Source organism: Camelus dromedarius, chromosome 16 (assembly GCF_036321535.1).
Source record: "Camelus dromedarius isolate mCamDro1 chromosome 16, mCamDro1.pat, whole genome shotgun sequence".
Classification (NCBI taxonomy): Eukaryota; Metazoa; Chordata; class Mammalia; order Artiodactyla; family Camelidae; genus Camelus; species Camelus dromedarius.
The window spans coordinates 42,420,582-42,436,287 of record NC_087451.1 but is presented as its reverse complement, the minus strand read 5'-3'; the positions used below and the strand labels follow the sequence as shown (position 1 = coordinate 42,436,287).

At 40.3% G+C, this 15,706-nt stretch overlaps 1 protein-coding gene across 6 annotated transcripts in view; it reads left to right on the top strand.

Annotated features, from left to right (window-relative positions):
* Nucleotides 1-5,170: 5,170 nt before the first annotated feature.
* STAT3 (signal transducer and activator of transcription 3) overlaps nucleotides 5,171-15,706 on the top strand; it is a 58,053-nt gene continuing 47,517 nt past the window's right edge. For 5 of the 6 annotated variants that reach the window (XM_031468750.2, XM_031468748.2, XM_031468749.2 and 2 more), the window contains exon 1: nucleotides 5,171-5,390. The gene's annotated coding sequence lies outside the window, so the exon portion shown is untranslated. The remainder of the gene's footprint in view (nucleotides 5,391-15,706) is intronic. The other variant, XM_031468747.2, reaches the window with a different exon arrangement.

Below are 15,706 nucleotides of genomic sequence, written 5' to 3'. Positions count from 1 at the left end.
AACTAATCTTTGACAAAAGAGTAAGAACATACAATGGAGAACATACAGTCTTAAATAAAGGACAGCCACAAGCAAAAGAATGAAATTAACCACTATCTCATACCATACACAAAAAGTCAATTCAAAATGGATTAAAGACTTGAATGTAAGACCTGAAACCATGAAACTCCTAGAAGAAAACATAGGCAGTATGCTCTTTAACATTGGTCTTAGCAATATCTTTCTAGATATGACTCCTCAGGCAAGGGAAGCAAAAGCAAAAATAAACAACTGGGACTACATCAAACTAAATAGCTTCTGCATGGCAAAGGAAATCATCAACAAAAGACAACCTATGGAATGGGAGAAGATATTTGCAAATGGTATATTCAATAAGGGGTTAGTATCTGAAATATAAAAAGAAATCACACATCTCAACAACAAAAAACCAAACCACCTGATTAAAAAGTGAGCAGTGGTGGGAAGGGTATAGCTCAGTGGTAGAGTGTGTGCTTAGCATACATGAGGTCTTGGATTCAACTCCCAGTTCAGTCTCCAGTTCACCCCATTAAAAAAATTTAAAATAAATAAATAAACCTAATTGCCTCCTCCCCCCAAAATTAAATATTAAAAAAAAATTTTAAATGGGCAGAGGAGATAAATAGTCATTTTTGCAAAGAAGACATACCAATCAATGGCCAGCAGGCACATGAAAAGATGTTCAACGTTACTAATTATTAGGGAAATGCAAATCAAAACCACAATGAATATCACCTCATGCCTATTAAAATGGCTATTATCAAAAAAGGCAAAAAATAACAAGTGTTGTCAAGGATGTGGAGAAAGGGGAATCCTCATACACTGTTGGTGGGAATATAAATTGGTGCTATGGAAAACATTATGGAGATTTCTCAAAAAATTAAGAATAGAACTACCATATTATCCAACAATCCCACTTCTGGGTATTTATCCAAAGAATTAGAAAAGACTAATTTGAAAAGGTATATTCACCCCAACAGCTAAGATATGGAAGATACCTGTCTGTACACACACATATACACAATAGAATATTACTCAGCCATAAAAAATTGTGAAATCTTGCCCTTTGCGACATGGATGGGCCTTGAAGTTATTATGCTAAGTGAAATAAGTTAGACAGAAAGACAAATACCATATGATTTCCCTCATATGTGGAATATAAAAAAAAAGAAACAGAATAAATGAACAAACCAAATAAAAACAAACACATAGATAAAGAGAACGGAGCAGTGATTACCAGAGAGAAAGGGCAAAATGGGTAAAGGAGATCAACTGTATGCTGTTGGATGGGAACTAAATTTTTGGATGCTGAACATGCTGTAGGGTATACACAAACAGAAATGTGATGTTCCATAATAGTATAAACCAATGTTATTGCAATTAAAAAAAACCAAACAACTTAGTGGCTTAAAGAAATGAAAACATTTATTTTGCTCATGAATTTTTAGTTTGGGTAAGGCTCAGCAAAAATGACTCATTTCTGCTCCATTTGGCTTCCATTGGGGTGGCTTGAAAGCTGGGGGCTGGAATCATCTGGAATCTGGCTGACTCACAGTTGATGCTTGCTGTCAGCAGGGCCTTGGCTGGACTGTTGGCCAGAACACCTTCATGTGGTCTCTGCATATAGCTTGGGCTTCCCCACAACATGGTGTCTGAGTTCCAATGGTGAGTGTCACAAGAGAAAGAGTCAGGTGTATGGTGTATCTTTTTTATGACCTAACCTCAGAAATCGTGCAGCATCGTTTCCGTTGTATTCTATTTATTAGAACTGAGTCACTCAGACTGTGGAATTAGGCTCTATCTTTAGATAGGAGAAGTGTCGAATAATTTGCAGACGTGTTTATAAACCACCATGGGCTGAACTTCTGCACTCTGCCTTTATTCATTTGATGGGTGGAGAATGGGGAGCATCACCTTTTCCCCTCCTTTAGACCCTTCCTTTCTTGGGGATCCAAGAGGAAGGTTAAGCCTGGAGATACAGTCATGGCAGAGCAGCTATTCAGGCTCTCCAATCTGCAGGTCTCGTGCACAGGTATGAGCTGCAGGCCCAGTCAGGATGGAACAAAAGACCCTGGCAGTCAAAACATGCAGGGATATGGAATTAGGACCTTTACGGGATTTAAGACATGATCGAGAAGGATTCGAATCCTGACTCTGTCATTTACCAGAGTAAATGGGTAAGTCACTTAATTTTGGGTAAGCCTCATTTTCTTCATCTATAAAATCACAGCATCCCCCTCACGGAGTTATTATAAGGATCAAATGAGTTAATAGATGAGTACATGCTCAGAAGCAGTGGCTAATACAGAGGAAAAACTGTACTACAAGTGTTAGTTATTGCTGATATAACTATTCATATTTCACTGACTCAGGCTTAGGTGTGTTCTGGGCTGGATACTGGGATTACGAAAATGAGCCTGAAGGAGTTCAGGTTTCCAGGAGCCAAAAGCTTAGGGGAGATATTTTCAAGTATGTGGGCAAAGAGTCCAGGTTTTGGAGGCAGCCAGACCTGATTCTCATTCTGAGTTTTCCTGTAATTCTAGTTGTGAGATCTTGGACCAGTCTTTCGCTTTCTCAGCCATAGTTTCCCAGTTGAAAATGAGAATTATAAGAGTACCTACCTCCCTGGGTTCTGGTGAGGATCAAACAAGATAATCTATGTAAAAAGCTTAGCACAGTTCCTGGAAAATGGCGATTATTTAATAAATGTTAATTATTAATTTTATTTATCAGGAAGTAGGCTAACAAATGGATTCATTTGTGTCCAAAGTATAGAATGCTAAACTAGATGGGGAAACAACCTGCTGAAGGAGTCCAGCAGGAGAGATGAACTCTGCCAGGAAGAATCTTGGAAAGCCCAGAGGAGGTGATGATGGAACTAGGCTCTGAAGAATGAGAAAGAATTTTTAAGGTAGCGAATAAAGAAAGAGAAGGTTTTCTAGGTGGGGGGAAGAAGGTATGTAAATTCAAGGCATGAAGTTGGAGGAAAGTGATAAATTCAATGTGGGAGCTTAAGGTGCTTAAGGTGTGTGCAATGGATGGGATGAGACTGGAAAAGGGAGTTCAGGTCAAAGCATTGACTCAAGTGAGAGACACTGCTGTATTTAAGCCAAAGAGGGCTTGGCGTATGGAGAGAGGCCATGGTGACTGGGCTGGAGGGAGGTTTCGTAGGTGGAACAGATAGGTTCAGGGGTAGATTTAATGTGTGAATTGTGGGAAGGGCATTAAGGGGAACAAAGAAAGGCCAGTTGCTGAGGAATCAGGGTGGAGGGCAGGGTTTGAGTGGATGAACAAAGTGATGGGATGTGGAGTCCAAAAACCTGGCTCTGAACCTACCTCTGAGTATCTGTGATCTTGAGATTGTACTATTTCTGCCTTAGTTTCCTATCAGTGAATAATATGGCCTCTTCTATCTGCTACACATAATTGTTGTGAGAAAGAAAAGAGGTAGAGTGTATAAGTGCTTTGTAAGTGGTATGTAACTAAACAAATATCAGACCCTGTATCATTAGGGAGGCAGTTAACTGTATGGAATAGCACAGCCAAAGCAGAGTTTAGGTGAGGTGCAAGGTGGGGATACCTGTTCTGAGGAGAAGATTAAGATAAATACAGCCATCAATACACACAGACATACATATTACAGATAAATACCACAACTTTCACAGTGGCCCGGGTCTACTGGAGGGCGATGGGAAACTTAACCCCATCACGAGTGACCCTACCAGTTGCCCTATATATGCTCTGACCTCTCACTTGTACATAAGGTGGTCCAAAGATTTAAATTGGAAATCTTTGTCTGGACTTCAGGTATCCTGGGAGCCAGGAGAATTTATGAGTAAAAGCTAATGTATATTTCTAGGGCTAGAATAATCCATAGTCTCCAGCAGACTCTCAGAAGGATCTGTGACCCCTCCCCACCAAAGGTTAAGGGTCATTGATTTTCTCACCAGAAATTAATAAGAATAGCTATCCTTAGGGAGAAAGACTGATGGGGGAAGGGGAAGATTTTCATTTTTCATTTTCGACTTTTCTGAACCGTCTGAACCACAAATTTGTTAGTTTCATTGAAAGAAATGTCATCAGGGGTTATTTGGGTGGTGAGATAACAGGATCTTTTTAGATTTCATCTTTATACCTCTTTGTATTAAACAAACACAAACACTAATAGCTGTTATTTTTAAAACCCTGATACTATCAGCACACACACAGATCACTCTGTTATGCAAAGTACATCCTCTATTATGTAAGGTAAAATGTCTACATTTCCTATAAACTACTGGTTTCAATGCAGTAAAACTTGCATTCCACGTAGACGCGGTGAAAAAGACACGCAATTTCAAGTATTTCAACTCAGACGCATAAAAACAATGTGTATACGTGTCAGTCTTCATCTGTAGTGTCTACTGCATTCTCGTGAACCGGCTGATGAGTGAGCCGTTGGCCTTTGATGCTTGAAGCGACGGACGGAACGGAGGACGGGGTTAAATCCACTACCCTCTCCCCACGCACTCTAGTAATTACTCTATTTCCACGTCATGTTTCCGGGTGTGTGTGTCCCGACTCACGCAGAAACCAAAGTTCAAAGCAGGCAGGAGTCACCCATGTTCTTTTTGCTGTCCCCAGAAACCCAGTTCAGGCGTTGGGCCCCTAGAGGATCTGGCGATACCTGGGGACTGTCTAACTAGCTGATTCTCACGTGGTAAGTGGCTCCCAACCTCACCCCCACGTGGTGTCAAGGGCCGGGAAAAGGGAGAGCAGGCAGAAGAGAGCCGCAGCAGGGGCATTTAAAGTGTCTTGACGTCACGCACTGCCAGGAACTCAGCTGAGTTTTCAGCAGGACATTCCCGTCATTTTCCTCCCTCCCCCCGGGCTTCTCTGCCCAAGGCCTGGGCTCTTGCCCAGCTGTTGAGGAGGGAGGAGCACTGAGTCCTCGGAACAGCCAGAACAGGGGCGTTCCCAGCCTCGTTTTGGCTCCTCCCTTTCTCCCAGAGGCTTTCCCCATTGGCCGGTGGGTGAGGCTTCGGGTGTACAGCACCCTCACTAGGGCCTCTGGGTGGACGAAAAAACTAGTTGTCTCATGAATTATGCATAAGCGGCGTGTCGAGGCCAGGCTGGGGGCTGGGCGGGGATTGGCTGGAGGGGCTGTAATTCAGCGGTTTCCGGAGCTGCGGCGGCGTAGACGGGGAGGGGGAGCCTGGGGTTCCGACGTCGCGGCGGAGGGAACGAGCCCGAACCGGATCTTTGACGAGCACCCCTGTTTGCGTTCTCTCCCCGCGTCTGCTAGGAGAGACTCCGCGGCCCGAGGGAGCCCCGCCGCCCGCACCCCGGCGCAAGCGCAGCCCCGGCCTGTCGGGCCTCAGCCCGAGAAGCAGGTGAAGGGGGTTAAGGGTGGGGCCGCCCCCCCGATGGCCCCCAGGCCTGGGGATCCTGGGAAGGAGGGCGGAGGGTCTGGGAGCCCCCTGAGTGTTTGGGGGAGTTGTGTATGGAAACTTCAGAGGAGTGGGGGGATACCAGGAGACACGGAGGGTCGCTTTGAAGGGACAACTCCCTGGGATGACAGGAGCCGGCCTCTGAAGGGACTGGGTGCGCTGGAGGGAAGTTTCCTTCTGAGAAAGGGGACACACAGAGGAAGAGAAAGAATGGGCTCGAGGTGGAGGACCTTGGGGCGAGGGCATTCTGGGGTGGGGGTGGCAGGAGTGAGGGACAGCCCCCCGACTTCCTGCTCCCTGGGGCCCTGGGGACGTTCCGGCCACAGGAGCGACTGTCACGCCGGTGGAGCTCATGGAGGGGGGGGTTGGCAAGTGCCTCCTCTCCGCTCCCCCCGGCTGGCGGCTCCAGGCTGAGCCACTTCCTCCGCCTCGCCCTGTTCCCGCTCCTTTAGGAGCCAGCTGTGCCCCTCTGGAGGTTGGAATAGGTGTTGTCCCCTTACAGCCTCACAGGCTGGTTGGTTGTGGGTAGGATTATTGCATAAGAATCAAGTTTCCTGTAGGGAAATTGACAGTCTTGTACTCTTTCTAAATTTCTTCCCGTCTTTTTCTAGGTTAAATCGTGCTTCTCTCCTCCTCATTCTAAAAAAAACAAAATAAAATCCCCATCAAGTCAGCTCTAGAGAGAAATAATCCGTTTTCCTCCTCGACATTGTTCTTTTATAAACACCTGGCAAACTTGGCCAGAAGATAAATAATTGAGCCCTTGCATTTACTGGATTGTGGTGTTGCCTAATTGCATAGGACAGAATGAACCAATAGAGAGTGGGAGTTTTCTGTCTCAGAGCCAAGATCTTGGGTAAATGTAGAGGAGAGGGGAACAAAGACAGGCTGGCCTTGGCAAAGTCATGTGTGCAAACTTTACCTGTGTTTGGGGGTGTGGTTGCACTTAAGTTAGCAAAATTCAAACCATCACCCAAGTTGTTTTTTCCATGTTTAGTGCACATCCCTCTGTGTTATATCAAGTGAGTGTGTGGTGTTGACATATGTATTCTTACTGAAAATGTATGTAATACGTACCTGCTGGTTTTTATTGTGTGTGCATCTAGAGTATATTCTGTGTATGGGTTGTGACTTCTTGGCTGTCTGTCTGATAAGGCACTGGTTTGAATAAATCAGAACAGTGAATCATCTCAATCTTTTGTATGTGGATTTAAACTACATTATGATTTGATTCAGCCAATTTTCTATTTTATTTTATGTATGTGTTCCCAGTGAATACATTTATTGTTACATGTGCCAGACTGGAGTACTAGCAAGAATTTTTGTTGAGACATTTGAACAGTGGGATGGAGGAAAGAAGTCTTCAATACAAAAAAAAATTGTAGATATTGGAGTCTTGATCTTAATGCCTATATTTGCTACTGTATCCACTACAAAGGACCACTAGCAAATTTATAAATCTCTTATTTTTATATGTAGTTCTTTTGGGAAGAATAACCATTTAGAAATATCCACAGTTATGATTTCACCCATAAAGGGTAGATAATTTAGATAACCTTAACTCTATTTTGTAGATGAGGAAATTGAGGCCAAAGAAACAAGACACTTGCCCAGGGTAGTAGAGTATCAGAGTGGTGGGACTTGCGCCTTTTGTATATTTTGTTTGCTTTTGACTATCTATAATTAAGTATTAGATATTGATTTAGAGTGTAGGCCCTGCTGGGAAAAGTGTCAGTGAAATACCACCAATAGGCTATAAGGCTCCAAGGGAGCTATTTAATAAACAGGTGAAAAGACGAAGTACAAATGGGGTTTGCTTAGGGTTTTTTCCCTAATTGATATGTCTAATTTGGAAAGTAACTAACTTTTTAGTCTGCATAATTTATCAGAATTTAGCTATTTGCTAATGGGAAGAGGGGTTTATTTAGGCAAGCTTGTAGGTGAAGGATAGTTGTGACCTAAATGTCATTTAAACCAAAGTGCCTTATTACCCCTCCGATCAAACAAACAAACAAACAAACAAACCAAAGTGCCTTGTGGCTAGATCAATGGTCATTTGTGTCTCCAGAAAGTTGCTTTCTCTTCCCTGCCTCTGTGTGTCTTGATATTCAGATGGTGAGATGGAGCAGAGGTAGTGGCCATCATTCCAAATGCTGAGTCCAGCATCTTTTAACCTCACGGCTTTCTCAGAGGTGGTGTAAAAAGCAATATTTATTCTTTACAACTTTGTGAAAGTTGCTATAAAGAATAAGATGCCTTGTTCCAGAACTTGCAGTCTACTGAGGTGATTTCATAAAAGCTTTATCCATGCAATACAGCATGTTGTCCTCAAAGACATGGTGAGACATTAAGCCTGAGCTGTCCAGCAAGGTAGCTATTAAATATTTTAAAAAATATATAGCACAGGCATAGAATGTTTCTAAGATCGTAGAAAGTTCTGTTGGACAAGTGCTTCACTAAGTGCTATAGGTCTTCAGAGGAAGGAGAGGTTATGAGGCGTGCAGTCGTTTAGGAAGCCTTCTTGCCAAAGGAGAGTTTGATCTGGATTCCAAATAATGGTTGGAATTTGACAGGTATAAAGAATTTGGGATGAGGAGGTATGGGCATACAGCACAAACAAAATCCTGGTGGAACAGGAAGGTAAGTAGGGGAGAAGGAGTGCCTACATATAAGAGATCTTGAATGTAAGACCAAAGAATTTAAAGATTTTTGATCCTGATGTTTAATTACAGAGTGCCTACTATGTGACTACTATGTGTCAGGCACGTGCCTGAAGTCGATTAATTTGTACAGGGTAAATCAGTGCACATGGCCTCTGCCCCAGGGGAACTGTCGTTGAAGCTGACCTTATAAACTGGGCCAACACCCAAAAAGAGGTGTCCTGACTTACCGGATTTGTGTGTTTAAGTGCAGGAGTGTTTTTTTGAAGATTTTTAATTGGCCACAAATGTCCACTCACATTTTCTGTCTTCCATATTTGAAAAATCATAACTTTGGGGTCATGTGTAAAAACCAGCCAAAGAGCACTTGAAGGACTTCCCCAAGTCCCAAGAACTCCTGATGTCCTGGAGCAGCCTTGTTGAGGTCCTGCAGGATGATATCCCTGGGCTATTTCAGTCTTTGATGGTTATGGTGAAAAAAATTAATATTGTGGCTACACATTTGTCACAAGGAACCTTGGCCTACTATGGAGCACTTTTGTCAGGATGGCCAGATGGTTCTTTGGAGGTAAGTTGTTTGAAATGTCTCCAGGTTTTAAATGGAATAGCATATGGAAGAAAGAATTTCTGTTATGGTCAGTTCTCATGTATCAGTATTATCACAACTCTTAGTTCAGGTCAGCAAATATATTATATATTGAGAGCCAATTATTGTGCTAGGCAGGATCCAAGGATAGTCAAATATGGTCCCTTTTTTCATGGAATTGGAAGTGGTGTTGTGGGGACCAGGGTATGTGCTGTGTCAGTGTGGACTTAGGGTAGGGGAGATGATGGCACAGTGGTTCAAGGTTCAGGCTCTGGAATCGAACACATCTGGGATTGGATCCTGGATCTGCCACTTCTTAGTCAGAATCTGAACCTCAGTTTTCTTATCTGTAAGAAGAAAGGATAGCATTTCTTATCTCCTAGCGCTTTGAAGATTCCATGAGATAGTGCAGGTAAAATACTTAGCACAATGCCTGGTACACAGTAAGAACTCCCTAAATCTAAGTTTTTGTTGACTGTCCAAGAAAAGAGATTAACCCTTTTTAGGGGTGAGAGAAAGGCTTTATCATAGAGGGGTATTCAGATGGGGACACCTGAATAGGGTTTTGTAGGATGAATAGGAATGCTCCCAACAAAGTTGAGTGGTGAACAGCTGCATTCAAGGCCAAGGGGACATGAGTGTGTGGAGACTTAAAACAGCATAGTGTGTTCAGGGAGCTATAAGTGGAAATTCTTAATTTAGGAGAACTGAACTGAGGGGAAAGGAAGCTATGGCTCTTAGCCCTTCTCTTCTGTTAATAATTGAGTTCAAATGTCATTAAAATAAGTTGTTTTGTCTTGTTTATGAAGTAATGCATGCTATTGTAAAAAAATTAAATTTGTAGAAATATAATTTATGTATATTTTATATGTAGAGAGAGATGTATATATATATCATATATATATATATATGTCCTGTAAATAATTTGGAGTATATTTCTCCAGAGTTTTTGCAGCTTTTTCTATTTACCAGTTTATCTTGGACATATTTATTGCAAATTCCTTTTTTAACAACCTAGTAAAAGAATAATAAAGGAAGGCAGCTGTGCCCACGAAATAAAATAAGTTTCGGATTATCTGACTTTCCTTTCTGCTACCCCTATCCAATAAGAATAACTGGCTTTACTAATCACTGAACTTTCACCTGACCTTTGACTTTTTAATTACATCAAACAAGGAACTTATGTTTTGAGCTTTCCTAAGGTAACTGTTAACTGTAGTGTTGAAACACTTGGGCGGTGAGTTTGAGGGTTTCATGGTCCACAGTTACGATAGGAGTTAAAAGAACGACTATGAGGTTGGACTTCCTGGGCTTTATCCCAGATCCACCACCTCTTAGATTTTGGATCTGTTGCTTTAACTTCTCCGGGTTGCAGTTTCTTCGTTATAAAATGCAGATGCCAGTTCCCACTGTAAGGGAGTTGTGAGGATTGAGCAAGATAATGTATATGAAGTACTTTGCACAGTGCCTGTGGGATGGCTAAAATTTGAGTGCTAATAATTACTATTATTAAAAACTGCAGTATCTGTCTAGCTACAAAGTCAGGCAAGTTATGATTCACGGTAGCCATTAATGACCTAAAGGAGAGAAGGAGTAATTAGGAGATTCTAACCTAATAGGAAAAAAAAAAAACCTAAACGAATAGAGGGACCAGGGGATTTACACTGTGGTGGAGGAGCTGGAGTCTACCACGTAAAAGGAATAGGCAAGGCAAACCGTAAATTCCTGTTTACACCAATGCCCTTGTCATATGCCTCCTTGCATCTTTCGAAACCTATGATTGTGGCTTGTTTATTTGAAGTAATATCCAACACATTAAAATTTAATGACCACTTAGGAATTTGAACAATTCCTTGGAGTTCTTCTGGGTACAGAAAGTGAAGATAATATTAAAGGCTTGAGGGGTGGAGGATTCAGGCAAGAAAGGTGGGAAAGCTTACAGCCTAGGGGTGATACAGCATCTTAAGGAGAATGAATGATCTGTATGAGGCTGGGAGGTGATTTGTCCCTTCACCTCTGTGTATGCCAAAGTGTATAAGTCTGTGTGTTTTCATTGGAGAAGAGCTTTATTTTCCTGTCCTGTAACTTTCCTTTGCCAACAAATCTGTACTCCAAATAGCCTCCTGGTTAAGAAGAACCAGTCAGCTCCTCTATGAAACAGGTTCTCTCACACCAGCTCTCCAGTTTGGGGTCAGAGAAGGCAGGAGAGAAAAGGCCTCCCTTCGTCCTTTCTGGGCTGTATGTGGGGCAAGAGGAAGCCAGCGGAGTTTGAAAGAGAAAGTAAACCTTCTGGTAAATAAATGGCTTCCCTGGTGTGGAGGAGGAGTGCAAATTATTAGGGGGATGTTTGGGTAGTTTTTGTAGAAGCCAATTCTGAAAACTGATTTAGATTAGTGAAGGTGAGCCCAATTTAGGAAAGCCCTGTCCGGTCTGCTGTTAACCAGCTGTTTTCCCGCTTTGTTGATTGATTTTATTAGTTCTCGGTAGCCTGACCTCTCGTTCTTGTTATGAGATTTGGAGGATTTGAGTGTGACTTTGAGCACCTGCTTAGGTGAAAGCTTCCTAAAATGCATGTTATTTCATTTCTTTTCTGATGTTAATTTTGTTTTACTTTTGAGCAAAAACTTTTTTTCTGACAGAATCTAAGAGCATCAGACTTTTCCTTTGTACCTCTCTCCTTTCCCTACCCTGAATCCACCCAGATGTAATCCTCAAAACCCAGATATTAGCTGTGTAATTGCCTCTCCCCTAAACTACTAAGCAAAGTGCAATATTGCATTGAGTTAGCATTAAAATTGAATTTCTTTCTACTTGTGGTTTAGACACAATAAATATTTAATTTCAGACTGACTTTGCCTGACAAATCAGTTTTATATTTGGGCCTCTTTTTATCAAATGTTTAGTGGGAGCACATTTATTGAAACAACCAAAATAAGACATAATTAGGATGGTAACTTATGCACAGGAGCAGGTGGAATAATTGAAGCATTCTGAAGCCAAATATCAATATTTATTCTTTTTTTGTTGTTGTTTTTGGGAGGAGGTAGTTAGGCTTACTTATTTTATTTTTTTATGGAGGTGCTGGAGATTGAACCCAGGACCTCATGCATGCTAAGCATGTGCTCTATCACTGAGCTATACCCTCCCCAGTATATTTATTCTTAATTCCCCGTATTATTGTCCCTTTCCATTAGAATACATAAATAAGAGTGACCTGTGTGCAGAAGCATGTGGGACACTTTAGGGTCCTAATTACTATGTTGGAGAATCCTAGGTTCGCGGAGCCATCTACAAGTTTCATTTCTCAAATGTACCACTGATTTGCTGGATGTCGATAGTAGGGGAGGCTGTGCTTGTTGGGAGATAGGGTTTAGGTGAACCCTGTATTCTCCACTCAACTTTGCTTTGAACCTAAAACTGCTCTAAAAAGTCAGGTTTATTAAAAAATAAAAAACAAAAAACAAAAACCCTGCAAATATATCTGAGGTGTCCTGGATCAGAAGTGCCCCATCTACAGCAGTGTGATTCTAATGACTTCTACCTCTGTGTACCCTAAGCTTTGCAATGAGAATGCCTTTCTCTTCCCCAGTGGGCGTATCTTCCAAGTAATGGAGAATGAGACTAGTGGTGGGGCATCAGAGAACCCATACAGTCCCTGGATTAACCGGTTTTCCCTTTCCTTGGGAAAGATGAATGCTTAACCACAGATTTGTAGCAAGAATATACCAGTTTTGTTTTTCAGTTTCAGAATTTTGTTTTCTTATTTGGGGGGTGAGGGGGGAAGTTTAAATTAATCAGTACAAACAGGTGTGTAGTAAGTAGACCATCTTCCTTTTTACCTTATCCTCTGAACTCTCTTTTCCAGAGACAGCTAGTTTCCTATTTCTTACTTAATCTTTCCAGTGATTGCATGTGTTATGCAAACAAACATGTTATTCTTTCTCTTTTTTCCTTCCACAGAAGGAAATCTTCTTACTTTCTGTCACTTTATCTTAGAAAATACTCTATGTGAATATGTTTATATCCACCTCATGTTTTTAAGATTTGCATACTGTGGATTTAGGGTGGTATTAAATATTCATTGTTGTGATCTCACTTAAGAGAACTTAGAGGAAAAAATTATAGTTTATTGTTGTTTAAATTAACACAACATTGTAAACTGACTATACTTCAATTTAAAAAATCTGCATAGTAGCCTTCTAGGCTATGGATGTCATAATTTATTTAATCTCCTAATGATAGGCATAGATTGCAGAATCTAAAGACAGAAAACAATGTTATGGTAAATATCATATTTGTCTTTAGGCACATATGAATAAATCTGTACCTGTACACTTTTTTTAAATCAAAATTTTTATTGAATCATGGTTGATGTACAATGTGGTGTGTACCTATACACTTTTAATATTTTAATCATAGTATACATACTGTTTGGAAATGTAGGTTTTCAATTAACAGAGTGCACATTTCCCCCCTTAAACTTGAACTTTAATTCTGGGGAAGTCTAGCTACCTCATTAAATGAAACCCCAATGTTTGCCTGTCGCTTGGGCAGGTAGGAATTGTTGCAGCACCCCCTCCTCCAATTTTTTTTTAAAGCTTTCTGTTCATATACCTATGGTGCCAGGGCCCAGCTTCCATTAATCTCAACCACTGCATCCCTAAATCACAACAGTTTTGTTGTAAGCTCCTTTATTCCTTTGGCAAGTGGAGGTAGGGGTTTTGGTTTCTGTTTTTGTATTGTTCCCATGGATGGGTTGCTCACTGATGCTTCTGTTTGAGTTGTCTGTAGCCCCAGTTTGCAGAATGAGGTCCACAGACCCCAGTGGGTCTCTGAGATCCTTTCAGGATGGGTCTTTGAGATCAAAACTATTTTCATAGCATTATTTGTGTTTTTTACTTAGCTGGCATTTGCACTTAAACTAGAGGTCATTGTGCTCAGAGCACTGTCAGAAAAAACAACCTGATTTTACTTAAAGTCCATGATGAAACAGTAAACAATATTAATTTCATTATCTCTCAGCTCTTGAGGATGTCTTTTTGATATTCTGTAATGAAATGGGAGGCATACATAAAGGACTTCTGCTGCATAGAGAAGTATGGTAGAAAAGCACACTGTGCAATTGTCTGAGTTGCTATCTCAAACTACGGCTTTTTTCGTGAAACACTATTTTTACTTGAGAGTGACTGACAGACTGACGAGGAGCTTGGTAGATATTTTATTAAAAATGAAGGGAGAGAAGCTTTCTCTTTGAGGAAAATAACTGATGATATTTGTTGCAGATAATAAAATTTAAGCTTTCGATCGAAAATTAGAATTTGAGAAAACTTGTATCCACCACTGTGGATTAATTAATACTGCTTCCTGATATTAATATATTTTTTGGATGGTAATAATTGTGATTTTTTTGATAATATATAATGAAATGTGTTGACATTTGGAAGATCTATAAGTCTCCAAAATAGTGTTTTCCAAATGATCAATGCATGACCTTACAAAATCATGCATGGGAAAACATTCTATTCAAAAATGTAACATAGACTAATGGATCTTAATGTAACTAAGTGTAGAGAGTTCATTGCTGTGGTTTCAGAATCCACAGTGCATCTAACCTTTAAGAAACTACTACTTGCCAAATTTCAGTGTAGTATTAAAGAATATCAAAAATTATCTGCAAAGGTTATTAAGATACTCTCCTCCCTTTTCCAATTAGTGTGAGGTCAAAATTTCTTACCCCTCAGCCATAACAACCTACTACAACAGACTGAATGCAAAAACAGAACTGAGAATTCAGCTGTCTTCTATTAAGCCAGACATTGGAGAAATTTTCAAAATATTAACAATGCCATTCTTCCCACTAATTTTTTTCTTTTTGAAAATAAGTTGTTTTTCATGGAAATGTGATTTATGTTAACATGTAATAGGTTTATTGTTTTTTAAATAAATGAATAATTTTTTTCAATTTCTGTTTTAATTTGTAATACAGTAAATATTAATATGCCTCCATAAACAAAAGCTGTTGGGGTCCTCAATTTTAATGGATATAATGAGGTCCTGAGAATAAAAAATTTGAGAGCTGCTGGTCTAAAGATTTTAGTATAAGAACCCTTGGGATTTTCATTTAAAAAAGAAAAAGAAGATTTCACGGTCTTCTCCAGAGAGTCTGATTTAGTAGATCTAGAGTCATTTTTAACAGGCAGCCAGTGTTCTGATACAGGTGGTCGTTGGTTTGAGAAATGTGCTCTAAGGGATCAAGTTATAAAGTCTTCAGATTAGTGAAGTCATGTCCACCGGGTTTAGAAGTCATTATTGTTTTGGAGATAAAGGTAAATGATAGATATGTATCTACTAAAGAAAAATGCTTCGGAGATTTCTTTTTATTCTGTTTATTCTACTTAGTATTTATGGACCTGAATATAAATCAAGGATGGGTTATGACTGTTGAAAGAATCATGACTTTGCGACATTAACATTTATGGTTTTATTGAGAGACTATCCACAAACGTATTCAGATAGTTTCTGAAGGTTTGGGTTAATTTCTAAAGACATTTCTGGTAAAGAACTGTCTGTAAATTCTGTAAGAAGTGTTACTCTGTTTCAGTCATGTCTTTTACTTTTGTTTAGTACATGTAATGTAAGGAAAGCTCTCATTTTCCTTTCTTCCTGTAATTACTCCTATAACAAATTCAAAGAGAAATTTAACTTGTCAGAGATTATACAGCAGAGATAAGACTTAAAAACATGTAATTTGACTTCACTAGCCTGGGGGTTTGAAGACTTCAAGTTTGTGTTTTGGTTATATCATTATCTGTTATGGTCACTTAACATTTTTGTCCTTATCTGTAAAATGGGAATAACAGCTTACTTGGGGGAGGGTATAGCTCAAGTAGTAGAGCAGCATGCTTAGCATGCACGTGGTCCTGGATTCAATCCCCAGTACCTCCTCCAACTATAAATAAATAAATAAACCTAATTACCTCCCCCTCATAAAAAAAAATAATAAATAGTGTGTG